Source organism: Bos indicus x Bos taurus, chromosome 15 (assembly GCF_003369695.1).
Source record: "Bos indicus x Bos taurus breed Angus x Brahman F1 hybrid chromosome 15, Bos_hybrid_MaternalHap_v2.0, whole genome shotgun sequence".
Lineage (NCBI taxonomy): Eukaryota > Metazoa > Chordata > Mammalia > Artiodactyla > Bovidae > Bos > Bos indicus x Bos taurus.
Genome location: NC_040090.1, coordinates 35,503,831 through 35,530,996, shown reverse-complemented (window position 1 = coordinate 35,530,996; position 27,166 = coordinate 35,503,831). Strand labels below are relative to the sequence as shown.

The 27,166-nt window shown below is 37.3% G+C and overlaps 2 pseudogenes; both read left to right on the top strand.

The window, feature by feature from the left end:
- The first annotated feature begins 6,983 nt into the window (after positions 1-6,983).
- On the top strand, positions 6,984-7,963 carry LOC113904971 (annotated as a pseudogene).
- A 7,764-nt stretch (positions 7,964-15,727) lies between these two features.
- On the top strand, positions 15,728-17,993 carry LOC113905189 (annotated as a pseudogene).
- The last annotated feature ends 9,173 nt before the right edge of the window (positions 17,994-27,166 follow it).

Genomic DNA, 27,166 nt, shown 5'->3' with positions numbered 1-27,166 from the left:
CCTAGAGGAGAACATAGGCAAAACACTCTCTGACATACATCACAGCAGGATCCTCTATGACCCACCTCCCAGAATATTGGAAATAAAAGCAAAAATAAACAAATGGGACCTAATTAAACTTAAAAGCCCCTGCACAACAAAGGAAACTACAAGCAAGGTGAAAAGACAGCCTTCAGAATGGGAGAAAATAATAGCAAATGAAGCAACTGACAAACAACTGATCTCAAAAATATACAAGCAACTCCTACAGCTCAATTCCAGAAAAATAAATGACCCAATCAAAAAATGGGCCAAAGAACTAAATAGACATTTCTCCAAAGAAGACATACAGATGGCTAACAAACACATGAAAATATGCTCAACATCACTCATTATCAGAGAAATGCAAATCAAAACCACTATGAGGTACCATTTCACGCCAGTCAGAATGGCTGTGATCCAAGAGTCTACAAGCAATAAATGCTGGAGAGGGTGTGGAGAAAAGGGAACCCTCTTACACTGTTGGTGGGAATGCAAACTAGTACAGCCACTATGGAGAACAGTGTGGAGATTCCTTAAAAAACTGGAAATAGAACTGCCTTATGATCCAGCAATCCCACTGCTGGGCATACACACTGAGGAAACCAGAATTGAAAGAGATACATGTACCCCAATGTTCATCGCAGCACTGTTTATAATAGCCAGGTCATGGAAGCAACCTAGATGTCCATTAGCAGATGAATGGATAAGAAAGCAGTGGTACATATACACAATGGAGTATTACTCAGCCATTAAAAAGAATACATTTGAATCAGTTCTAATGAGGTGGATGAAACTGGAGCCTATTATACAGAGTGAAGTAAGCCAGAAAGAAAAACACCAATACAGTATACTAACGCATATATATGGAATTTAGAAAGATGCTAACAATAACCCTGTATTCGAGACAGCAAAAGAGACACTGATGTATAGAACAGTCTTTTGGACTCTGTGGGAGAGGGAGAGGGTGGGATGATTTGGAAGAATGGCATTGAAATATGTATAATATCATATATGAAATGAGTCGCCAGTCCAGGTTTGATACACGATACTGGATGCTTGGGGCTGGTGCACTGGGACAACCCAGAGGGATGGTATGGGGAGGGAGGAGGGAGGAGGGTTCAGTATGGGGAACACATGTATACCTGTGGCAGATTCATTTTGATATATGGCAAAACCAATATAATATTGTAAAGTTAAATAAAATAAAATTAAAAAAAAATAGGCATGTAGGATATTATAAAATAGTGGTGAAGTAACAACTGCGGCTTTTGAAACCAGTTTTGTAACAAAATATACAAAATAGATGAAAAAAAAGATATCTTTCTTCTCTTTCTAAACAAACACATCTATACATACAAAGTTTCTTGCATCTTGTCTTTTGTCATTCATTGCTATAATTCTCAACCAAAGAACACTCAGCCTCATCCCTTCCAATTTCTGTTACATAAAGACAATGAGTCCAGCAGATTTTGCATTCTTTTTATTCTTTTGTAGACCACATCTCCTCATAATATAATGTATGGACTGTCACAAATATCTTTCTGACTTAGTCTCCCATCCAAGTCTCATCACACTGAGCTGCCATGTCTTTCAAGCCATTCATCAAGCTGCTAGAAGATGAATATTTTTACCTTCCAAAAAAAGATGATCTTAAATCCTAAAATGTTAAATCATTTGGTTTAAAACATTAACTTCACTTTTTGTATTCTTTGCTTGTTATTATCCATCATTTCTGCTTATGAAATATATTACATATGAAACACATTTTTTTATATACAGCCCTGCCATAGCTCACAATCTTCTGTGGTTTTTGTACAAACTATTTTCTCTTTGAGTGCCCCCCACATCTCTTTTATCTGATTATGATTCCACTGAAAAATGATTCCACTTCCTAGGCAATTTATTCCCCCAATTTGATTAAAGGCACATAACTGTTAATTCTTAATCATTAAAGACTGTCATTTTTTTTTTTTTTCCTGCCCTGTAAGAAAACAGGAGAAGGCAATGGCAACCTACTCCAGTACTCTTGCCTGGAAAGTCCCATGGATGGAGGAGCCTGGTAGGCTGCAGTCCATGGGGTCGCAAAGTCAGACCGAGCGACTTCACTTTCACTTTTCACTTTCATGCTTTGGAGAAGGAAATGACAACCCACTCCAGTGTTCTTGACTGGAGGATCCCAGGAACAGAGGAGCCTGGTGGGCTGCCGTTTATGGAGTCACACAGAGTCGGACACAACTGAAGCAACTTAGCAGCAGCAGCAGCAGTAAAAAAGCATTTAATAACCAAGGAAGCCTTACTATAGAAGAATGTTAGGACTCATAAAGTTAGTGTCAATGAAAAAAACTAATCTAAGAAATAGAAAGGGCTACAACATAGTAAAAAGCAAAGACATTGCTTTGCTGACAATGATCCATATGGTCAAAGCTATAGTTTTTCCAGTAGTCACATATGTATGTGAGAGTTGGACTGTAAAGAAGACTGAGAGTCAAATAATTGATGCTTTGGAACTGTGGTGTTGAAAACTCTTGAGAGTCCCTTGGACTGCAAGGAGATCAAACCAGTCCATCCTAAGGAAATCAATCCTGAATATTCATTGGAAGGACTGACGCTGAAGCTGAAGTTCCAATACTTTGGCCACCTGATGCAAAGAACTGACCCATTGGAAAATACCCTGATGCTGGGAAAGATTGAAGGCAGGAGGAGAAGGGGATGACAGAGGGCTAGATGAGTGGATGGCATCACTTACTCAATGGACATGAGTTTGAGCAAACTCCAGGAGACAGTAAAGGACAGGGAAGCCTGAAGTACTGAAGTCCATGTGGTTACAAAGAGTCAGACATGGATGAGAGACTGAACAACAACAAGAAACAGAAAATGTTATTTGAGCCAAATTGAGGGTTATAACTCAGGAATAGCATCTTAAAAAGCTCTCAGAACTTTCCCTCCTATTAGAACTCAAAGCTACTGCTGCTAGGTCACTTCAGTTGTGTCCAACTCTGTGTGATCCCATAGACAGCCCACCAGGCTCCCCCATCCCTGGGATTCTTCAGGCAGGAACACTGGAGTAGGTTGCCATTTCCTTCTCCAATGCATGAAAGTGAAAAGTGAAAGTGAAATCCCTCAGTCGTGTCTTGACTCTTAGTAACCCCATGGACTGCAGCCTACCAGGCTCCTCCATCCATGGGATTTTCCAGGCAAGAGTACCGGAGTGGAGTGCCATTGCCTTCTCTGAGAACTCAAAGCACAGTTATATAAATTTTTTGAGACAGACAACTGTACCTTAAAAGATGTATTTTTAACCCTTTACATGATCCAGATCTACAAGTACAAAGTGGTGGGTTATTCTGAGCCCTTACAAGATCAAAGAGTTTTAAGGAGTTGTCTTACTGGTTCCAGGAGAGTATTGCTGTTTTTAGTGGAGAAGGTATGTCTGCAGATGGGAGCAGTTTGGTCAATGCATACTTCATATAAACAATGCATAGTAGGAAAGAAGGGAGACAAAAGGACAGAGGGTATGTTTTCATGTTTAAATTTTTTGTCTTATGTATATAATACGAATTTTATTTCACATTAGAAATGTAAAACTATCACCTGTAAAGGAAACTACTTTAGTACTTTCTTCATAAGAGATATAATCTTTCAGACAGAAGACACTCTTATCTATTTTACATATCTGCTTGTTTGTTTACTGCAGTCTTCTCTTGTTGCTCAACTTTCTCTAATTATTCACAATATTTACTTCTGTAGAGCTTTGACTTCATGGTATTCAGATTCTATTGAACAAATATTCCTTATATGACGAAGTTAAATCTCTCAAATTAACATTCCAGATCAAGAGAATAGCACACATTTTTTTGAGAAAAATCACAGAGATTGTTGGAGTGTATGTGGAGGAATGATATTGCAAGTGGGGTTCTATGTCAGACATGTAGCATCTGATAAACATACTATATTGTACGTGTTTTGTGGTGAATTAAGAAGTTAATATAGGAGATATTTTCTTTCAGATTCTGAGGAAGAGCAAACTGATTGAAATATTTAGTGTATTTTCATTAAAAACCCATTCCATTATGATTTAGTTACACTCTGATGTCTATCTCAAAATATTTACTAAATTAGATCTGTAAAATCTTGGAGGACACAAACTACCTTTTTATTTTTTCTGGGTCAATAGTCCATAGAATTTAGATCAAAGTATTATTTATAATAGCAAAATGTCTTGGTTTTCACTAAAAAATAAGGTAATGATGTAAATGGCTTCTCTGGTGGCTCAGTGATAAAGAATCCATCTGCTCATGCAGGAGATGTGGGTTTGATCCCTTGGTCAGGAAGATCCCCTAGAGAAGTAAATGGCAACCCACTCCAATATTCAGACATGACTTGGCAACTTAAAAACAACAAAATGATGCCAGTATCTTAATCCAAGGAAAATAAAGTAATTTAAAAGTTAAAAACCTTAAAAACAGAACAACACAAAACATATTCGATAAATGGTCGTTACTTTTTGGACATCACTTTTTGAATTCCAAGCACTCTGCACAATATAGTTACTTCATATGCCTACAGTAAATAAGTTGATATTTGTTTCCCATTTTCTACAAATAATACTTGGATCATAGTGGATGTTTAATTAACATGTATTGAATAAAATCGCTAGGAAATAAACTTTTCAAATGTGTATAGTAGTGTTACATTCTAATTTGCAAAGCATCTATTCTGGCATATTATGTATTTGCTCAATGGAGAGATCCTGAATATAGGTCTCCAAAAGGAAAACCTTGACAGCAGATGAATAAATTAAAAAAAAAAAAAAAAAAAGAAAGCAATAAATGCTCTTGCAATTGACCTGAGATAGGTCATAGACATCATTTTTTGTCTCAGAGATAATCTACCAGGGAGAAAACTTGAAAGATAACAGAAAGGACAAGAACGTGAGATTTTTCTTGTTCCAAATCTGTTGTTTTAGGACTTCTCCTTGTCTTTATGTTTTATATGTTGTCTTAATAGTTCCAAAAATGAGCTGTACAATTAATCAAAGGAAATATTTACAATTAGCAAATTCAGATTTTACTTTTACTGGGGTTAAAGACACACACATATGAACATATATTATATGCTATTCAGGAAGAAATATTAGGGAATTGGTGAGAAGATGTGCTGGAGAAGGGATAGACTACTCACTCCAGTATTCTTGGGCTTTCCTTGTGGCTCAGCTGGTAAATAATCCTAATGCAATGATGGAGACCTGGGTTTGATCCCTGGGTTGAGAAGATCCCCTGGAGAAGGGAATGGCTATCTACTCCAGTATTCTGGACTGGAAAATTCCATGGACTGTATGGTCCAAGAGATCACAAAGAGTCGGACACGACTGAGCAACTTTCATCAGCAGGCAAGAAAAACCCTGAAGACTTTGGAAAATGATAAGACAAAGCCACTCATAGGAGGCCCTGGAAGCATACAGTGTTATGGGTGAAGTAATCACTGAAGGGCAGAGACTAAGAGATGATTCTGCTCCTATGAAAAACAGCTGTATAAAATAAAAAAGTTTACCTTGATAGAAATTGTAGTTTTAGTGGCTATAAGATGCCCAAGGCTTTAAGTAAAGGAAACATTAAATTTCATAGAAAGTTGTATGTTACTGCAAATAGTTAAGAAAAACTAAATATTCAGGCTTAATGTTTATTGATAATGAAAGGGAAGCATAGGAGGTATAGGTTGGTATTTGAAATTGAATACAAGTGATGTGCACACAACAGGGCATAGTGAGAAAAGATCTAAAAGGGAGATCTTCAAGCTAAGGATAAAGAGTAACTTGAAGGATGATGGAGAGGACAAGAACATGAGATTTTCCTTCAAGCTATCCTTCAAGCTAAGGATAAAGGGTAACACCCATTATCTAAAAAGAAATTATATAAATGAATTTATGTACAAAACAGAAACAGACTCATAGACTTTGAGAATGAGATTAGGGTTGCTGGGGAAAAGGAAGAGGGAAGGGAGTTAGGGAGTTTGGGAACAATGTGTACAGACTATTATTTTATAATTGATAACCAACAAGGACCTACTGTATAGCACATGGAACCCTGTTCAATGTTTTGTGGATGGAATTCTGTTCAATGTTATGTGGCAGCCTGGATGGGAGGGGAGTTTGGGGGAGAACGGATACATATATATGTATGGCTGAGTCCCTTCACTGTTCACCTGAGACTATCACAACATTGTTTGTTAATTGGCTATATCCCAATACAAAATAAAAAGTTTTTTAAAAATCAAAAATAAAATAAAAGTAATGGATTTATCTTATCAGAGTTTAAGAAACGGAAGGTAAAGATGTAGAGCTTGTCTTTAGGAAAATACTGAAAATTTGAAAAATTAGATTTAAAGCAGTCTGAGAGTCTATTGCAGAGGGATCCAATCATGAAGAGACTAACCTAGAAAAAAAAAAGTGAGTTTCAAAATGAAAAAAAATTCTCATTAAACTTGTTTTCTGATTATAATCAAGCAGAATGATTTACCACTGGTATAGATCCTTCATGTCTAATCTAGGTACAGTTTAGTTTTTGAAATTCTTTACTTTGAATTAAATGAATTGTTCCCTCAATTTGAATTGGCGGGTCATAAAGACAGCACTGAGGGTGATTAGCAAACACAAACTAAAGGGAATTTATTTGTTCCAATAGTCAAGGACTAGAAAGAAGTTATCCAGTCCACTTAATTTTTCTCATTGAAAATGATAAAGGCATGCAAAAACATAGAATCTCATAATTGACCATTGAAAGACATTGGGAAAAGAGATGGAAAATTAGAGAGGAGCCATTGGGACCGATAAAATGGTATCCTCCTAATTGAACTAAAGTATGTTTTACTTAAATAATTTATCCTTATTTTTAATTTTTGAGACTTAACAGGGAATAGGAGATGAAACAGCGGTATCCCTACTTGAGTCTACTGACCAAATCGCCATGCTTGGACCCAATGGCTCAGTCTTCATGCCCTCTGTATTAACACTCATCGGGATTCCTGGCCTGGAGTCAGTGCAATGCTGGATCGGGATTCCATTCTGTGTCATGTACCTTATGGCAGTAATTGGGAATACTCTAATTTTGGTGATAATCAAATATGAAAACAGCCTCCATAGTCCTATGTACATTCTTCTCGCTATGTTGGGGGCCACAGACATTGCTCTTAGCACTTGTATTCTCCCCCAAATGTTAGGCATCTTCTGGTTTCATTTGATGGAGATTTCTTTTGAAGCATGTCTTCTACAAATGTGGCTTCTTCACTCATTCCAGGGAATTGAATCAGGTGTCCTGCTGGCGATGGCCCTAGATTGGTATGTGGCCATCTGTAATCCCTTGAGACATGCCAGCATCTTCTCCCAAAAACTCTTGACTCACATTGGGGTTGGGGTGACACTCAGGGCTGCCATACTTGTAGCACCATGCCTGGTACTAATCAAATATCATCTCAAATTCTACCGAACCACAGTTGTCTCCCACTCTTACTGTGAGCACATGGCCATTGTGAAGCTGGCTATTTGGCCATTGTGAAGCTGGCTATTGAAGATATACGGATCAACAAGATCTATGGTCTATTTGTTGCCTTCACTATCTTAGGATTTGACATAATCTTTATCACCTTGTCCTACATTCAGATCTTTATCACTGTCTTTCAACTGCCCCAGAAGGAGGCAAGATTCAAAGCCTTTAATACATGCATCACTCATATTTGTGTCTTCCTGCAGTTCTACCTCCTTGGCTTCTTCTCTTTCTTCACACATAGGTTTGGTTCTCACATACCACCATACGTTCATATCCTTTTATCTAACCTTTACCTGTTAGTTCCACCTTTTCTCAACCCAATCATCTATGGAGTGAAGACCAAACAAATCCGTGACCATGTGCTAACAATATTTGTATGCTCCAAACATCTTAATCATTAGTGGATCTTTCTAAAGAAAATTTAGGTTAGTTCAAAGTAGCAACATCAATATGCTAAAAGCTAGGTCTTCTATACATTTCTACATTTGAAAAAATATTTTAAATCTCAGATACTCATAATGGAAGGAGACACTTAATGAATCATCCAATACTTAAGAACTTTGGTTTACTACTCTAAGAAACTCTTATATTGTGATTTCCAATTGTTTCCATTATTGTTTTTGCCGTGTCCTTTACAACCTAGAGCTTTCACTTGAGTAACACTTAGACCTGCACAGATAAGTAACTTGTAGAAAACAGCAGTTGATCCCAGATAACTTCTAAGGATCATGTCAAACATTCATATCTTCAAACTGTTAATCCAACTCTTAGCTGTAATTCTGGCCATGAGTCATTTTCTGATATCTCCTTGTGAATCTATATTTTGAAAATTTTAATGACATCTAGTTTTGTCTACTTTTTTCTGAAATACTGATATAAAAATAATGTAAAATCAATAATACCAATGACAACAACACAAAACCTATAAGATGGAAACCAAATTCTGTAAACATGGAATAAGTGGTATAAGAAAGATAGCACAAAAAAGATTTATAAAAATAAATTAGGTCTATTCACAGATAAAATGTTTTTAGGAAACAAAATTATTATAGGACTTAAATAGAGCACATCCTTCAAAAGGCATTTTAATATGTTAACCCAAATTTGAGTTTTACCCAAATTTGAAGGTTTAAGTTGTAGAATTAAAAATAGAGACAAATTCCAATTCTTAAAAATCATCTACCACAAGTTTGTAGAGGACAGTAACTTTGTCTTATTTACACTTGTGTGAACAAGGATAATACCTGAGACTTCTTAAAACTTCAATAAAAATGGCATTGTATAATGAACAATTTAACATTTCCCTATTTTTTATCAATTGTATTCAAGATCAATTAATCTGAAGGCTTTAAGATAACATATAACATTATCTTACAGAAAATCAGCATTATAGAGAGTTTAATCGAATATTATCAATGTAAACGATGATGCCCTGAATGAATTAATATATCATCTTAAATATGAGCTAAAATCATGGGAGAAACTGACTTCCAAAAAAAGACTTCAGATCTTTCTTTACTCTTTGCTATTCCTCTGCTCATGCACCTTCATGTTCTCCCAGGATGCTGCACTGATAGAGATCATGTTTAAATTGTCTTCAATGAATCTTTAACACTGAGGACTCATGGGAGTTTTTAAGAAGAACCAAGTACACAGGGAGGGACATTTAGTTTTCTAATAATGGACTGATGCACAGTTCAAGAAAGAAATAAACCAAGGAAACACTTTATTACAATAAAGCAAACGGAGCACGCTATTAAAGATATGGAGGCAGAAGAAATTTTGGAATGAAGTCTTTTTGAGTAATGGAGAAATAAATTTGACCCATAAAGTATTTGGTTTTAAAAAGCTCTGTAAATATAAATCATGAACCAAAATGTGAAAAAAATACAGTGAGAGAAGGACTACAAAACTTGTTAATGGATAACCAGATATATGTAAAAGATATATGACTAAATAAAAACTAAATCTAACTATATACTATCTACAAGAGAGTCAACGGATTTAAGAATTATGAACACATGGAGGCTGAAAGTAAATGCGCAGAAGAAACCTCATGACAATGGCAAACAAAAGGCAGGTATGGGGATGCTTTTATCAGACAAAATAAACTTTTAGCTAAAATTGTCAGCATGAGTTCCCCATAGGTCCAGTGGATAGGACTTAGCACTTTCACTGCCTTGGGCCAGGGATTTGGTCCCTGATAAGGGAACTAAGCACTTCCCAGGTGGCTCAGTGGTAAAGAATCCCCAGCCAATGCAGGAGACACAGGAGATGTGGGTTTGATCCCTGGGTTGGGAAGATCCCTAGAGGAGGAAATGGCAACCCGGCTCCAGTATTCTTGCTTGGAAAATTCCAAGGACAGAGGAGCCTGTAATCTAAAGTCCACGGGGTTAATCTCTGGGCTATATTCCACGGGGTAGCAAAGAGTTAGAAAAGACTGAGCAACTAAGCATGCATGCAGAGAATTAAGATCTTGTAAGCTGCAGAGCATGGCAAAAAAAAAAAAAAAAAAATTCACTTAAAAGCAAAGACATCATGTAATATTAAAACGGAGAATTCACTATGAAAATACATTATAAATACTAGAGACGCCAAATATGTGAAGGAAGCATTCATATAACTAAAGGGAGATATACACAGCCACACAAAAATAGTAGGAGAGTTCAATATGCCACTTTCAATAGTGAATGAAGCATAAAACTCATATCAGAATTGCCTCATTAAAAGGAAGGGTCACATAGAAGGAATTCTATTTAAATAGAATTCATTAGCATAGAACATGTTTGCATTTAAATAGACTTTATACTTATTTGTCAATGAGAAAAACAGAAAAGAAATTCGGCCTATGGTGCTCTGGGAGGGATGGGGTGAGGAGGGAGGTGGGAGAGGGCTTCAGGACAGTGGGACACATGTATATACCCATGGCTGATTCATGTTGATGTATTAATAAAAAAACACCATATTGTAAAGTAATTAGCCTCCAATTAAAATAAATGAATTAATTAAAAAAAACCCTCAGCCTATTAAAATTAAATCTCTGTACTTAGCCTGTGTGTGGTGTGGAGGTGGAGAATGGTAAGGAATTATCTGAAAGTTGTAGCAATGATTTCAGGGATATTGCATTTGGTCCCATCACTTCATAGGAAATAGATGGGGAAACAGTGGAAACAGTGTCAAACTTTATATGTTTGGACCCCAAATCACTGCAGATGGTGACTGCTGCCATGAAATTAAAAGACGCTCACTCCTTGGAAGGAAAGTTATGACCAACCTAGATAGCATATTCAAAAGCAGAGACATTACTTTGCCAACAAAGGTCCGTCTAGTCAAGGCTATGGTTTTTCAGTGGTCATGTATGGATGTGAGAGTTGGACTGTGAAGAAAGCTGAGTGCCAAAGAATTGATGTTTTTGAACTGTAGTGTTGGAGAAGACTCTTGAGAGTCCCTTGGACTGCAAGGAGATCCAACCAGTCCGTTCTGAAGGAGATCAGTCCTGGGTGTTCTTTGGAAGGAATGATGCTAAAGCTGAAACTCTAGTACTTTGGCCACCTCATGTGAAGAGTTGACTCATTGGAAAAGACCCTGAGGCTGGGAGGGATTGGGGGCAGGAGGAGAAGGGGACGACAGAGGATGAGATGGCTGGATGGCATTACCGACTCGATGGACACGAGTCTGGGTGCACTCCAGAAGTTGGTGATGGACAGGGGGCCTGGCGTGCTGCAATTCATGGGGTCACAAAGAGTTGGACACAACTGAGTGACAGAACTGAACTGAGGTGCAGATAACCCAAGTAGGCATGATTAAAAACCCTGTGTCATTAGCTAGTGGGTAATAAACGCCTTGCTTTGTGTTTATAACTCCTCCTTCACAATTCCATTAGAAAACATTAAAATCAGTAGCTAGCAGCTTTTTGTTTCAATTCAAGCTGAATAAATTGATGCTATATGCCAGAGTAACACAGATCTTGTGAGTTTTACTGGAGAATAAATGCAAAAACATTATCTCAGACAGACCTACAAAAAATGAGGGATTTCTGTATTTCACATAAAAAAGAAAAGCATAAAAGGTTATCTCAGAGATGGGCACCCATGGCAGATGGCCCAACACCACATAATTAAAGTTCCTGATGTTGACTAGGTGCAGTTACAAAGGTACAGGTAAAAGGAAGAGGTATTTCAGGACACATTCTGCAAAGGATAAGACAAGCTGAGGAGTTCCAAGCCATGGGTGATAGTGATATGAAAATGACAGTACTCTTCATGTATCTAGTTAGAGCAGAACCAGCTCCCAGCAGTTGGTGAGTAAGTCTCTTTCTGATTAGATCAGATCAGTCGCTCAGTCGTGTCCAACTCTTTGCGACCCCATGAATCACAGCACACCAGGCCTCCATGTCCATCACCAACTTCTGGAGTGCACCCAGAATCACGTCCATCAAGTCAGTGATGCCATCCAGCCATCTCATCCTCTGTCGTCCTCTTCTCCTCCTGCCCCCAATCCCTCCCAGCATCACAGTCTTTTCCAATGAGTCAACTCTTCGCATGAGGTGGTCAAAGTATTGGAGTTTCAGCTTTAACATCATTCCTTCCAAATAAATCCCAGGGCTGATCTCCTGGAGAATGGCCTGGTTGGATCTCCTTGCAGTCCAAGGGACTCTCAAGAGTCTTCTCCAACACCACAGTTCAAAAGCATCAATTCTTCTGTGCTCAACCTTCTTCACAGTCCAACTCTCACACCCATACATGACCACAGGAAAAACCATAGCCTTGACTAGACGAATCTTTGTTGACAAAATAATGTCTCTGCTTTTGAATACACTATCTAGGTTGGTCATAACTTTCCTTCCAAGGAGTAAGCGTCTTTTAATTTCATGGCAGCAGTCACCATCTGCAGTGATTTTGGAGCCCAGAAAAATAAAGTCTGACACTGTTTCCAATGTTTCCCCATCTATTTCACATGAAGTGATGGGACTGGATGCCATGATCTTCGTTTTCTGAATGTTGAGCTTTAAGCCAACTTTTTCACTCTCCACTTTCGCTTTCATCAAGAGGCTTTTTAGTTCCTCTTCACTTTCTGCCATAAGGGTGGTGTCATCTGCATATCTAAGGTGATTGATATTTCTCCCAGCAATCTTGATTCCAGCTTGTGTTTCTTCCAGCCCAGTGTTTCTCATGATGTAGTCTGCATATAAGTTAAATAAATAGGGTGACTATATGCAGCCTTGACGAACTCCTTTTCCTATTTGGAACCAGTCTGTTGTTCCATGTCCAGTTCTAACTGTTGCTTCCTGACCTGAATACAAATTTCTCAAGAGGCAGATCAGGTGGTCTGGGATTCCCATCTCTTTCAGAATTTTCCACAGTTGATTGTGATCCACACAGTCAAAGGCTTTGGCATAGTCAATAAAGCAGAAATACATGCTTTTCTGGAACTCTCTTGCTTTTTCCATGATCCAGCAGCTGTTGGCAATTTGATCTCTGGTTCCTCTGCCTTTTCTAAAACCAGCTTGAACATCTGGAAGTTCACGGTTCACATATTGCTGAAGCCTGGCTTGGAGAATTTTGAGCATTACTTTACTAGCGTGTGAGGTGAGTGCAATTGTGCGGTAGTTTGAGCATTCTTTGGCATTGCCTTTCTTTGGGATTGGAATGAAAACTGACCTTTTCCAGTCCTGTGGCCACTGCTGAGTTTTCCAAATTTGCTGGCATATTGAGTGCAGCACTTTCACAGCATCATCTTTCAGGATTTGGAATAGCTCAACTGGAATTCCATCACCTCCACTAGCTTTGTTCATAGTGATGCTTTCTAAGGCCCACTTGACTTCACATTCCAGGATGTCTGGCTTGAGGTCAGTGATCACACCATCGTGATTATCTGGGTTGTGAAGATCTTTTTTGTACAGTTCTTCTGTGTATTCTTGCCATCTCTTCTTAATATCTTCTGCTTCTGTTAGGTCCATACCATTTCTGTCCTTTATCGAGCCCATCTTTGAATGAAATATTCCGTTGGTATCTCTGATTTTCTTGAAGAGATCCCTAGTCTTTCCCATTCTGTTGTTTTCCTCTATTTCTTTGCATTGATCACTGAGGAAGGCTTTCTTATCTCTTCTTGCTATTCTTTGGAACTCTGCATTCAGATGTTTATATCTTTCCTTTTCTCCTTTGCTTTTCACTTCTCTTCTTTTCACAGCTATTTGTAAGGCCACCTCAGACAGCCATTTTGCTTTTTTGCATTTCTTTTCCATGGGGATGGTCTTGATCCCTGTCTCCTGTACAATGTCACGAACCTCATTCCATAGTTCATCAGGCATTCTATCTATCAGATCTAGTCCCTTAAATCTATTTCTCACTTCCACTGTATAATCATAAGGGATTTGATTTAGGTCATACCTGAATGGTCTAGTGGTTTTCCCTACTTTCTTCAATTTAAGTCTGAATTTGTCAATAAGGAGTTCATGGTCTGAGCCACAGTCAAATTTATCTTCATAGTTTTTCATTACCAATTTTTTTCAATAATAATCAACCCATCCCATCATCCTTGTATTCACTTACATACTTCCCACCTGCTATTCCTTTCTCTGTACTTGTCAGATCATGTTCAAATCCTACATTAAAATTACCTCTTCATTCTTTTACTTGCATTTTAGCAGCACGAACCACAGCTGCTTCCTGCATTACTGCACGATTTATTAACTATTCATTGTAGGATTTGCTTCTCATGAGATTACTGACATAAAGCAACTTTATTGGAGAGTCTATGAAAGAAAGAAATAAGCTAACTTTATTTTCTCAGAATTATAAACATTTCTCCAATGTATTGAGGATTATTTGATTGAAATTATATAACACTTAACAAGTAATGCTTTTGATCAGAAAAAAAAATTAATACAATTCATGACCCAGGTTTTCATAAAAAGTTTTTCTCAGTGAATTGAGAAGTGATCAAAAATTCCTCAATTTCTCAGTAGTCTCTGCTCAATTATCTCTAATGTCCCAATGTCAATCCTCAGTTTTCTGTTTCTATTCTATGTTTAACTCCTTTTAAGGAACATATCCTTACATTTCTTCATTTTCTATTAATTCTTTATGTGTGGGTTCAAAGCATGACACAAGTATTCCAGATTATCTATTTCATTAAGAACTGATAAGCCTAAATTATCCAGATCTTATAGTATTGGTAACTTTGAACTGTTTAAACCCACGAAACAAGGCTCTATTTCAGTCAAGTTACATATTTATGCATGTTCCTATATCCTTGAGTATTTAAGAACGAGTCTTAAAGAATGAGTCTTCTTACTGCTATACATGACTCATGATGCTTCTCTTGCTTCCTTGGAGATTTCTCCATCTAGGTATATGTAATATACATTACAGTTATTAAAGACTTTTTTAATCTAATGTAAGGGTAAAAACGTTATGGATTTAAACTATTAGAATTATAGGCAAAAATATAGGTTTACTAGAAATGTAAACTGTAGCAATGAACTTTAGCCCAAATTCACTAAATCTTTATGGATTTCAATGACCTTTTCTTAAACTCTTCATTCACATTCTCCTGAAGAATATTCTGTCTTAATAGGGACAGATAGTATAGTTTGAGGTATGTATGTATATATATATAAAACTTTGGGTCAAAAGTATTTATATCTCTATTCTCTTTCATAGGAAACTTTTCACTCTCATATATTGGTCAGAGTCTGAGTATTTTCTGGTCCAAACTAATTCTTTCTGATTTAGAGACAACTGACAAAAAACAGTAGCAAAGCAATTAAGTAGAATGTGGAGAAATTCATCAAACTTTGATTAAAATAAAATTTTCAAGAAAAATTATTAACTCTATTTTTTGGCCCAAAGGTATGAAATTAAAACAGTCAAGTCAGAAGTTTATTTTCTACCTTAGTTGTTTTGCTGGTTTTAAAATATTGTATAAAAGATTTTACTGTGCACAATAACTGTGGATTTCTACTTATGGGATATCTTTCTTAAAAAGAGTGATGTACATCTTTGGATCTTTCTTTCATACTTTAGATATGTAAATTAGATGGATGATATGATCTCAGATTTATATAAAATCAGAAAGACTCTATATGTTGACTTTGGGTGAAAAGAAAAGGAAGTAGCTTTAACTGAGAAACATTTGTTTGTATCAGAAGACCCAAGGACACTATGTCCATTTCCAACATCACAGTCTTCATGTCTTCTGTGTTGACCCTAATAGGGATCCCAGGCCTAGAGTCTGTGCAGTGCTGGATTGGGACTGCATTCTGTGTCATGTATCTCATTCCTAAGATTAGAAATTTCCTTCTGTTTATCATTATCAAATCAGAACACAGTTTCCATGAGGCCATGAACATTTTCCTAGGCATGCTAGGAGTCACAGATATTGCCCTTCATACCAGCATTGTGCCCAAGATGCTTGGAATCTTCTGGTTTCATGTAACAGATTTATTTTGATTTCTGATTGCCTCAAAAGTGGCTTATTCACACATTTCAGTGCATAGAGGTGGCATTCTGCTTGCCATGGCCCTGGACCACTAAGTCGCCATCCACTGAGACATATTGCCATCTTCACCCACCCTTTAGTTACCCCAAATCAAGGCTGTGGTACCACTCAGGGCTACCATTCCTGTGTCAGCATGTGTGCTAAGTCGCTTTCAGTTATGTCCATCTCTGAGACCATATGGACTGTTGCCTGCTGGGCTCCTCTGTCTATGGGATTATCCAGGCAAGAGTACTGAAGTGGGTTGCCATTTCCTCCTCCAGGGGATCTTCCCAACCAAGGGACTGAACCTGCTTCTCTTATATCTCCTACATTGGCAAGCAGGTTCTTTACCACTAGCGCCACCTGAAATAATCTGGTGCCTAATATTGATAAAGTTCTAGTTATAATTTTATCATACAAGAGTCATTTCCCACCCCTAATGTGAGCATATGGCCATTGTGAAACTGCTTGCAGGAAATTTCTGGGTCAACAGAATCTATGGTTTTCTTGTGGCTTTCACTGTTGCAAGAGAGTTCCAGAAAAACATGTATTTCTGCTTTATTGACCATGCCAAAGCCTTTGACTGTGTGGGTCACAATAAACTGTGGAAAATTCTGAAAGAGATAGGAATACCAGACCACCTGACCTGCCTCTTGAGAAACCTGTATGCAGGTCAGGAAGCAACAATTAGAACTGGACATGGAACAACAGACTGGTTCCAAATAGGAAAAAGGAGTACTTCAAGGCTGTATATTGTCACCCTGCTTATTTAACTTATATGCATAGTACCTCATGAGAAATGCTAGGCTGGAGGAAGCACAAGCTGGAATCGAGATTGCTGGGAGAAATATCAAAAACCTCAGATATGCAGATGACATCACTCTTATGGCAGAAAGTGAAGAAGAACTAAAGAGCCTCTTGATGAAAGTGAAAGAGGAGAGTGAAAAAGTTGGCTTAAAGCTCAACATTCAGAAAACGAAGATCATGGCATCCAGTCCCATCACTTTATGGCAAATAGATGGGGAAACAGTGGAAACAGTGTCAAACTTTATTTTTCTGGGCTCCAAAATCACTGCAGATGGTGACTGCAGCCATAAAATTAAGACACTTAACTCCTTGGAAGGAAAGTTATGACCAACCTAGATAGCATATTCAAAAGTAGAGACATTACTTTGCCAACAAAGGTCCATCTAGTCAAGGCTATGGTTTTTCCAGTGGTCATGTATGGATGTGAGAGTTGGACTCTAAAGAAAGCTGAGCACCAAAGATTAATGCTTTTGCACTGTCATGTTGGATAAGACTCTTGAGAGCCCTTGGATAGCAATGAGATCCAACCAATCCATCCTAAAGGAAATCAGTCCTGAATGTTTATTGGAAGGACTGATGTTGAAGCTGAAACTCCAATACTGTGGCCACCTAATGCGAAGAGCTGACTCATTTGAAAAGACCCTGATGTTGGGAAAGATTAAAGGCAGAAGGAGAAGGGGATGACAGAGGATGAGATGGTTGGATGGCATCACTGACTCAATGGACATGAGTTTGGGTAAACGCTTAGAGCTAGTGATGGACAGGGGAGCCTGGCATGCTGCAGTTCATGGGATTGCAAACAGTCGGACATGACTGAGTGAATGAACTTCACTGTGCAGGGTTTGGCCTTACATTTATTACACTGTCCTGTGTATATTTATCACAGCTTTTTCTTTTGATCCAGAAGGAGGCAAAGTTGAAAGCTTTCAATACCTGCATCGCTCATATTGGTGTCTTCCTCCAACTCTACCTCCCTGCCTTCTTCTCCTTCTTTGACATAGGTTTGGTTCTCACATCTCACCTTACATCCACATCCTCATTTCTAGCATTTACTTGGTCTTCCCTCCATTTCTCAATCTACTTGTCTATGGTGCAGAGACTAAGCACATTCTTATGCATATGGAAAAACTATTCTGTTCATAAAATTTGTTATGAATAATGCAACCAAGCTTTTCTCTTTGTGCATGGTAACAAAATTTCAAAACAAAATAAAACTACAAAAATTCATCTTATTGAAATTTTTTAGTTTTCTATTTAATTTTTATTGTTTTTAATTTGCTGTCATAAGTCAGTTTTCATAATCTGGCATGACAGCTATGTGACATAGATTCATATACTGTATCTGGGTAAATAAATTAAGAAACATAAAACAGTAAATAGTGAACATAGGTCCTTTCCTTTTCTTGCAGAAATGGTGATGTAATGACCGATTCAGGAAGGAGCTTCTTGGTGAAAATAATGTTCTAAACCTCAGTTGGGTTGTTACACATTTATGTATCCTTTGCAAAAAATCACATAAGCTGTACAAAGTATAATTTCTGTACTTATATTAGACTTTAATATAAAGTTTAAAATATAAAGTAAGTGAATCCTCAAAAATGAAACAAAACAAAGGACAAAGGCAATAAGTCTGAGGAATTGCTATAGATTGGAGAAGTCTAAGGAGACATGAATATAAAATGCATTATATAATCCTGAATTGAATTTTGGGCAAGAAAAATATACATATAGGTCTTTGGATTATTTTTAACCTTGGATATGGACTAATACTTAGGCTATAATATTACTTCAGGGCTACGTGTCCTAATACTGTTTATAATACAATTAGGCAGTAGACTACCTTTTCCTAGGGAAGCATACTTAAATATTTAGGAGCAAAAGAACATTATGTCTCAAATTTACTCATCAGTTCAGTTCAATTCAGTCACTCAGTCGTGTCCGACTCTTTGGGACCCCATGAATTGCAGCACGCCAGGCCTCCCTGCCCATCACCAACTCCCAGAGTTCACTCAAACTCATGTCCATCGAGTTGGTGATGCCATCCAGCCATCTCATCCTCTGTCGTCCCCTTTTACTCCTGCTCCCAATCCCTCCCAGCATCAGAGTCTTTTTCAGTGAGTCAACTCTTAGCATGAGGTGGCTAAAGTACTGGAGTTTCAGCTTTAGCATCATTCCTTCCAAAGAAGTCCCAGGGCTGATCTCCTTGAGAATGGACTGGTTGGATCTCCTTGCAGTCCAAGGGACCACAGTTCAAAAGCATCAATTCTTTGGCACTCAGCCTTCTTCACAGTCCAACTCTCACATCCATACATGAGCACTGGAAAAACCATAGCCTTGAGTAGACGGACCTTTGTTGGCAAAGTAATGTCTCTGCTTTGGAATATGCTATCTAGGTTGGTCATAACTTTCCTTTCTCATGAACACCTCATAAAAATTATCTAACTATCATATATCTATCCATATATCTATCGAATTGTTCAGTGGTAAAGCAAAATTGAGCAAAATGTAAAAAAATATATAAATCTGGTAAATTGTATAAGGAAGCTATCCTACAATACTCTTGACAAATTCTGTACATCAATGTAAGATGTGTTTGTATCAAGCATTGTTCTTTGAATATCTCAATTTAGAAATGGCTGCCATTATTCACTCTGGAGAAGGCAGTGGCACCCCACTCCAGTACTCTTGCCTGGAAAATCCCTTGGATGGAGGAGCCTAGTAGGCTGCTGTCCATGGGGTCGCTAAGAGTCAGTCATGACTGAGTGACTTCACTTTCACTTTTCACTTTCATGCATTGGAGAAGGAAATGGCAACCCACTCTATGGGGTCACACAGAGTCGGACACGACTGAAGTGACTTAGCAGCCATTATTCACTCAGTCAACCAATCCAGAAGCATCATTTACCTTTGATGTTGGCCACAATTCCACATTGTACACCTAACCAATCATCTGATCTTAGTATTTATCTCTAAAGTATCCTCAAATAATTTATCTTCTCTCCATTAGTCACTATGTATTCATTTTTTTATTCTTACATATGACCTTATGAAAAATAAAATACTAGGTTTTTCATCTTTCATTTGCTGGCAGTTTTCATTTAAACACTGTTACATTTTCAACATAAAGTACTTGATGCATCTGTATCTTATTCCTGATATTTTGTATGCAAACATGTATTTTTTGCCTAGCTGACTTCTGTCCTACATTTAGAATTTAGTTAAATGTTTCCTCTAAGAAACTTAGCCATTTTCCTTATTTTTTTTCTCTACGTCTCCTAATAGCGCTCATAGCATGCATCACAGCACCTCTTCATTTTTTCTGTGTGTAACTTCTTTTTTCATATATGTCACATGTGTAATCTATTTGTATACTCCTGACTTACACATACATATTACATTTTAAATATGAATAAATGTATATTGCATGAAGGATTTAGAAAATAAATACACAAAAAATTCCACCAAACTTTTCATAATGAACATTTATTCTCACAATAGAATAATTTAAATGGTTTCCTAATGAAGATGTATGAAGGAAGAGTTGTTCCAAACTGAAATAACTTAGTCATTTAATGTTTTACTATTTGTTGAATGATGATTTTTTTCTACTATTAAATTAGTTTCAATTAATTTCCTTTACTTTTTAGAGAGTTTAAGGTTTACAGAAAATTGAATAAAAAGCCAGAATTCCCATATAAACTTTCTCTGCAGAATGAATATTTAACAATTACACCTGAGTTAAGCTGTGTTGTCGGTCACAAAATCGCGTCACCACATTTATTTGATATATCCTAAATTTAAAAGCATATATCTAATATTTTTTTCCTGTATGGTCTGCGTATACCATACTAAGTAAGTTTTTTTATTTATTGAGATACAATTTTCATACCATATAGCACACTCTTTAGAGAGTATTAATCTCTGGTTTTTGACATTTCCAAAAACCTGTGCAATCATCACTACTATCAAATTCCAGTATGTATGTAATACATATACATATTAAAGAGTATGGCAATTTAATATGACGATACAATCAGAGAGTCTTAATTCAAAAGGAACAGGACTACTGAATGGGGCCTGATCCAATGACACAGGACAAAACCAGTGTGACTTCAAGTAAGGTCATCAGGTAATCCAAGGTTGTTAGTCTCTCTCTTGTACTCTTCAATGAATCAAAGTTTATTCCTTTCATAATATTAAAACTTAAAATCCTATTGGAAGGCACAAAGTCTTCTTTCAAGCTAGTAAATACCTGTCATAAATAACAGTTTCAGGTTGGAAAGTTGATATCAATTTGTGAAAATATATACAATCCTTTCATAATAATTCTGAATATGACTGGAACAACTTGGAGAGAGATAATTTGGATACTGGAAAGATTTGTGTAATCAGCTCTTGCATGGAAGAAGCTCAGAAATTTAACTGAGGCTCTGAGGTGAATGTTCCAAAGTCAGCACCTATTAGGACCCTAAATAAGTCAGTGACCTTAAATAAGAAATATAGAATTAGATTAAAAACATATTATTTTATTTCTCTGTCAGTATGTCTATGCTGACTAGTCTGAATATCTCAAGCTGTTTTTATTTACCTTTATTGTCCCATTATTTTTGTAAATAAATGTCACTGATTTGTTTTGTCTGGTCTTCAGCACTGTCTTCTCTTAAGAATTTTAAAAAAGAGGCTCATTTTGGTTCCCAGTCCTAAAATGAAACCAAAGTTTGAGAGTTATTTTTAGATGCTAAACCAACTATTAGAGAAAAAATCTTGTATGTTCTGAATGATAGTGAGCTTTCTTTTCCATCCTTGTCCCCAGTGAAATTTAACACGCACTAGAGATTTGTGAAAACCAGTCCCCAGGTGCATCCTATAGTATAAAACATTCACCCTTCACTATCTGAAACGTCAGAACATTTTATCCTTTATGGCTTCTCTGTGTATTATCAGAGATTATCCCTGGTAAGTCACTGGGGATAGAGATTCTGCATTGATTATGAGAAACTGGAGGGTTGGCTTCAAAAAGAATGTGTATGCCATGTCATCCAATATAGTTCCAGGATGAAAAAAAATAAAAGCTATACAGTCTTATAGTAGTTGAGTATTCAATCACTAGGGACATGTATCCCATGCTTTTCACAGCATTTTTTAATCAGTTAACAATACACTTGGTGACAAGTTGTAAAGCAAGTTTCAAAAAAAAAGATTTTTGGAGAATATCTGTGTTGATAGATGAATGGAAAGCCTGTTTGTTAAAAGGTCAGGAAATTAAACATGCTCAGACTGGAAAAGATGCAGGAAAAAAGATACCCATCAGGTAATTCTGTAGAAATGCTCTTTCACATAAAGGACTCATTTAATATCTCAAGATATTTGTGAGACAAAGATAAATGTGCATTGATTAATAGCTGGCATTTATTGACAGATCAATGCACCTTGTGATTCCTTCCAAATATTTAGATGGATTATATCATGTAATACAATCACATCATAATTTGTTTCTATCCATGATATTTCTTTATAATAAAGAAACTAGACAATGTAAAATTTCATAACTGAGTACAGGGCAGGCAAAGCTAAGTAGGACCATCCAGGATTTAAATTCCGTTGAGTGGCTTCAGATCCTTGACAATTGACAGCCACGACCCATGGCTAATGTGTATCATTGGAGCATATATTTGAGACTTTAAAATTTTTCAAAAAGAGGCGATTTAAGGTTCATTTTAAAGAATACCTATTTGTCATCTGGAGCTTTCCTAAAACATTATAAGCTATTTCAGAAAACAAAAAGAGTCCTCTGTATTCACTGGAGTACTTGAGACAGAAATCAGTGGATGAATGAGATCAGTGGAGACTTTCAAGAGGAAATATTCCTGAGATTGTAGAGAGTATGAGATTAGAGTCCTGGATTCCTTAAATCTTTTAGATCCTGGGATTTGGGTTGATTTAAAATTGGAGTTGTAAGGAATACTAATAATTCCGATTTGATGCTATAAGATGACTGAGATTTACCCAGGCTTATGAATTTCAAGAGTTTAAGATATCTTTACTCCCTTTCTAAACACACAGAGTGTCTTTGAGCTTGTCTTTTGTCATTCATTGCTGTAAATCTCAAACCACACACTTTTAACCTCATATCCTCTAATTTCTGCTACATAAGACAATGAGTTTTGCATATTTTCCATTCTTATTATTCTTTTGCTGTACCACATTACTTTACGATATATTTATGCACTGTCACAAGTGTGTTTGTGACTAGATCCCTTTACACTTAGCTGCCATGTTTTTCAAGCCATTAATTAACTTCCCAGCAGGTGATATTTTTTTACCTTCCACAGAAACCTATTCTTCAACCCCAAAATGAAAAATCAAATGGTTTAAAATACTAACTTCACATGTAATATTCAATCCTTTATATTAACCATCATCTGCTTATGAACTGATTTATATGTGATAAATGTTCATTGATATACAGCCTCACCATATCTCACAGGCTTCTGTGATTTTTGTACAAACTATCTTGTAGTGCCCTTCTTCATCTCTTTTATCTGGTTAATTTCTATTGACAAATGATTCCCTTTTATAAGCAATTTATTCTGCACATTTGGATTAAGTCATAAAACTATCAATTCTTATACATTAAAAACTGTTTTTTTTTTTTTTCCTGCTGCATAAAACTATACAACAATGTTTAGCAACTGAGGTGATGTGCTATTCCTTTCACATCCAGGAGATACTTGGTGATACCTGAATATATTTTTCTTTGCCAAAACAAGAAAGAGCTACTTACATCCAATGTTTAGGAAAGAAGAATGTTGCTAAACCTTCTACAACGCAGAAAATTACCCCAAAACAAAAAATTGATCTGAACTACATGTCAGCTGCACCAAGGTTATCAAACCCGGGGCTTCTTTGGTGGATCAGATAGTAAAAGCTCTGCCTGTGATGCAGGAGACCCAGGTTCAATCCTTGGGTCTGGAAGATCCCTTGGAAAAGGAAATGGCAACCCACTCCATTACTCTTGCCTGGAAAATCCCATGACAGAGGAACCTGGTAGGCTACAGTCCATGTGGTCACAAAGAGTCAGACATGACTGAGTGATTTCTCCTTTTTTCTTTTCTTTAGGAAACCCTGCCCTTAGAAGAGTATCATCAGGACTCATAACATTGTGTCAATGAAAAAAGTAATCTAAGAAGTGGAAAATTTTATTTGTGCCCAACTGAACATTGAGCTTCCCTGGTGGCTCAGATGGAGAAAATTCTGCCTGCCATGTAGAAGACCCAGGTTTGATCCCTGAGTTGGGAAGATCCCCTAGGGAAGGGAATGGTTACCCACTTCAGTATTCTTGCCTGGAGAATTACTTGGATAGAGGCGCCTGACAAACTATAGTCCATAGGGTAACAAAGAGTCATATAACAGAGTGACTAACACTTTACCACTCCTGTACAACCTGCTTCTCTTCACTCTCCACCTATTAAAGTCTTCCTTGGTGACTCAGATGGTAAAAAAAATCCCCTAGGAGATCCAGGTTCAAAGAAAGTAAGGGAAAACCACTAGGCCATTCAGGTATGACCCAAATAAAATCCCTTATGATTATACAGTGAAAGTGACAAGTAGATTCAAGGGATTAGATCTCATAGACAGGGTGCCTGAAGAACTATGGACAGAGGTTCACAACATTGGACAGGAGTCATTGACCAAAACCATCCCAAGAAAAATAAATGCAAGAAGCCAAAATGGTTGTCTGAAGAGGCCTTAAAAATAGCTGAGAAAAAAGAGAAGTGAAAGGCAAAGGACAAAAAGAAAGATATAACCAACTGAATGCAGAGTTCCAAAGAATAGCCAGGAGAGATAAGAAAGCTTTCTTAAGTGAACAATGAAAATAAGGAGGAAAACCATAGAATGGGAAAGAGTAAAGATATCATCAAGAGAATTAGAGATACTAAGTGAACACTTCATGCAAAGATGGGCACAATAAAGGATAGAAATGCCAAGGACCTAACAGAAGCAGAAGAGATTAAGAAGACATGGCAAGAATACACAGAAAAACAACATAAAACAAGGTCTTAATGACCCAAATAATCACAATCGTGATATTATTCACCTAGAGCTAGAATCCTGCAATGTGAAGTTGAGTGGGCCTTAGGAAGCATTACTACAAACAAACCTAGTAGAGATGATGAAATTCCAGCTGAGCTATTTAAAATCCTAAAAGATGATGTTATTAAAGTGCTGCACTCAATATGCTCCCAATTTTGGAAAACTTGACAACATTTTTGTTTGTTGAGTTGTCCACAACAGCCACAAGACTGGAGAAGGTCAGTTTTCATTCCAATCCCAAAGAAAGGAAATGCCAAAGAATGTTCAAATTATTGAATAGCTGTACTCATTTCACATACTAGTGAGGTAATGCTCAAAATCATTCAGCTAGGCTTGAACAGTACGTTAAGTGAAAACTTCCATATGTACCAGCTGGATTTAGAAAAGGCAGAGGAACCAGAGATCAAATTGCCAACATCTGTTGGATCATAGGAAAAAGCAAGAGAATTCCAGAAAAACATCCACTGTGCTTCATCGATTTGGCTAAAGCCTTTGACTGTGTGGATCACAACAAACTGTGGGAAATTCTTCAAGAGATGAGAATTCCAGACCACCTTACCTGCCTCCTGAGACATCTGCATGCTGGCCGAGAAGCGACATTTAGAGCCAGAGATGGAGCAATGGACTGGTTCAAAATTGGAAAATGAGTACATCAACTCTGTGTACTGTCACCTTGTTTCTTTAACTTATATGCAGTGTACATCATTTGAAATATTGAGCTGTATGAAGCACAAGCTAGAATCAAGATTGCTGGGAGAAATATCAATAACCTCAGATATGCAGATGATACCACCTTAATGGCAGAAAGTGAAGAGGGCCTAAAGAGCCTCTTGATGAAGGTGAAAGCAGAGAGTGAAAAAAATTGGCCTAAAACTCAACATTCAAAAAACGAAGATGATGACATCTCGTCCCGTCACTTCGTGGCAAATAGATGGAGGAACAATGGAAGCAGTGACAGATCTTATTTTCTTGGGCTCCAAGATCACTGCTGATGGTGACTGCACCCATGAAATTGAATGACAACTGCCTTTTTGGAAGAAAGCTTATGACAAACCTAGACATCTTATTAAAAAGCAGAGACATCACTTTGCTAACAAATGTCCATCTAGTCAAAGATACGGTTTTTCCAGTAGTTATGTATGGATGTGAGAGTTGGACCATTAAGAAGGCTGAGGGCCAAAGAATTGATACCTTTTAATTGTGATGTTGGAGAAGACTCTTGAGAGTCCCTTGGGCTTCAAGGAGATCAAACCAGTCCACCCTAAAGGAAATCAACCCTGAATATTCAATGAAAGAACTGATGCTGAAGCTGAAGTTTCAATACTTTGGCCACCTGACGGGAAGAACTGACTCATTGGAAAAAACCTTGATGATGGGAAAGATGGAGGGCAGGAGGAGAAGAGGATGACAGAGGGTTACATGGTTGAATGGTATCAATGACTTGATGGACATGAGCTTGAGCAAGCTCTGGGAGATAATGGACAGGGAAGCCCGGTGTGCTCCAGTTCATAGCGTGGTAAAGAGTCAGGGATAACTTAGTGACTGAACAACAAATTGAAGATTATAAACCAGGAACATCATCTCATAAAGCTCTGAGAACTGTACCCCCTATTAGAAGTCACAGCATAGTTATATAAAATTTTTGAAACAGAGAGATGTACTTTAAGTGATGTATTATTGATAGTTTACAATATTCACATCTGCAAGTACTATTTGGTTGGTTGTTGTGACCCCTTACAAGATCATGAATCCCATTTTCATGCTCCCATTACACAGCAGCCATTAAGTATTCCAGATTATCTATTTCATGAATAATCCATGACCCTCAATTAGGCAATTTTCATATTAATGGCAGCTATGTGAAAGTCACTTAGTCATGTCAGACTCTTTATGAACCCATGGACTACACAGTCTATGAAATTCTCAGGCCAGAATACTGGAGTGGGTAGCCTTTCCCTTCTTCAGGGACTCTTCCCAACCCAGGGATCGAATCCAGGTTTCCTACTTTGCAGGTAGATTTTTTTACCAACTGAGTTACCAGGGAAGCCCAAGTATTCCAGATTATCTATTTCATGAAGAATCCATGAGCCTCAATTAGGAAATTCTCATATTAATGGCCATTATGGACATTTTAAACCCAAGGAACAGCCTGTATTTCAGTCAAGTTACATTTTTGCCCATGCCCTACACCCCTGAGCCATTAAGAATGAGTCCTCTTGCCA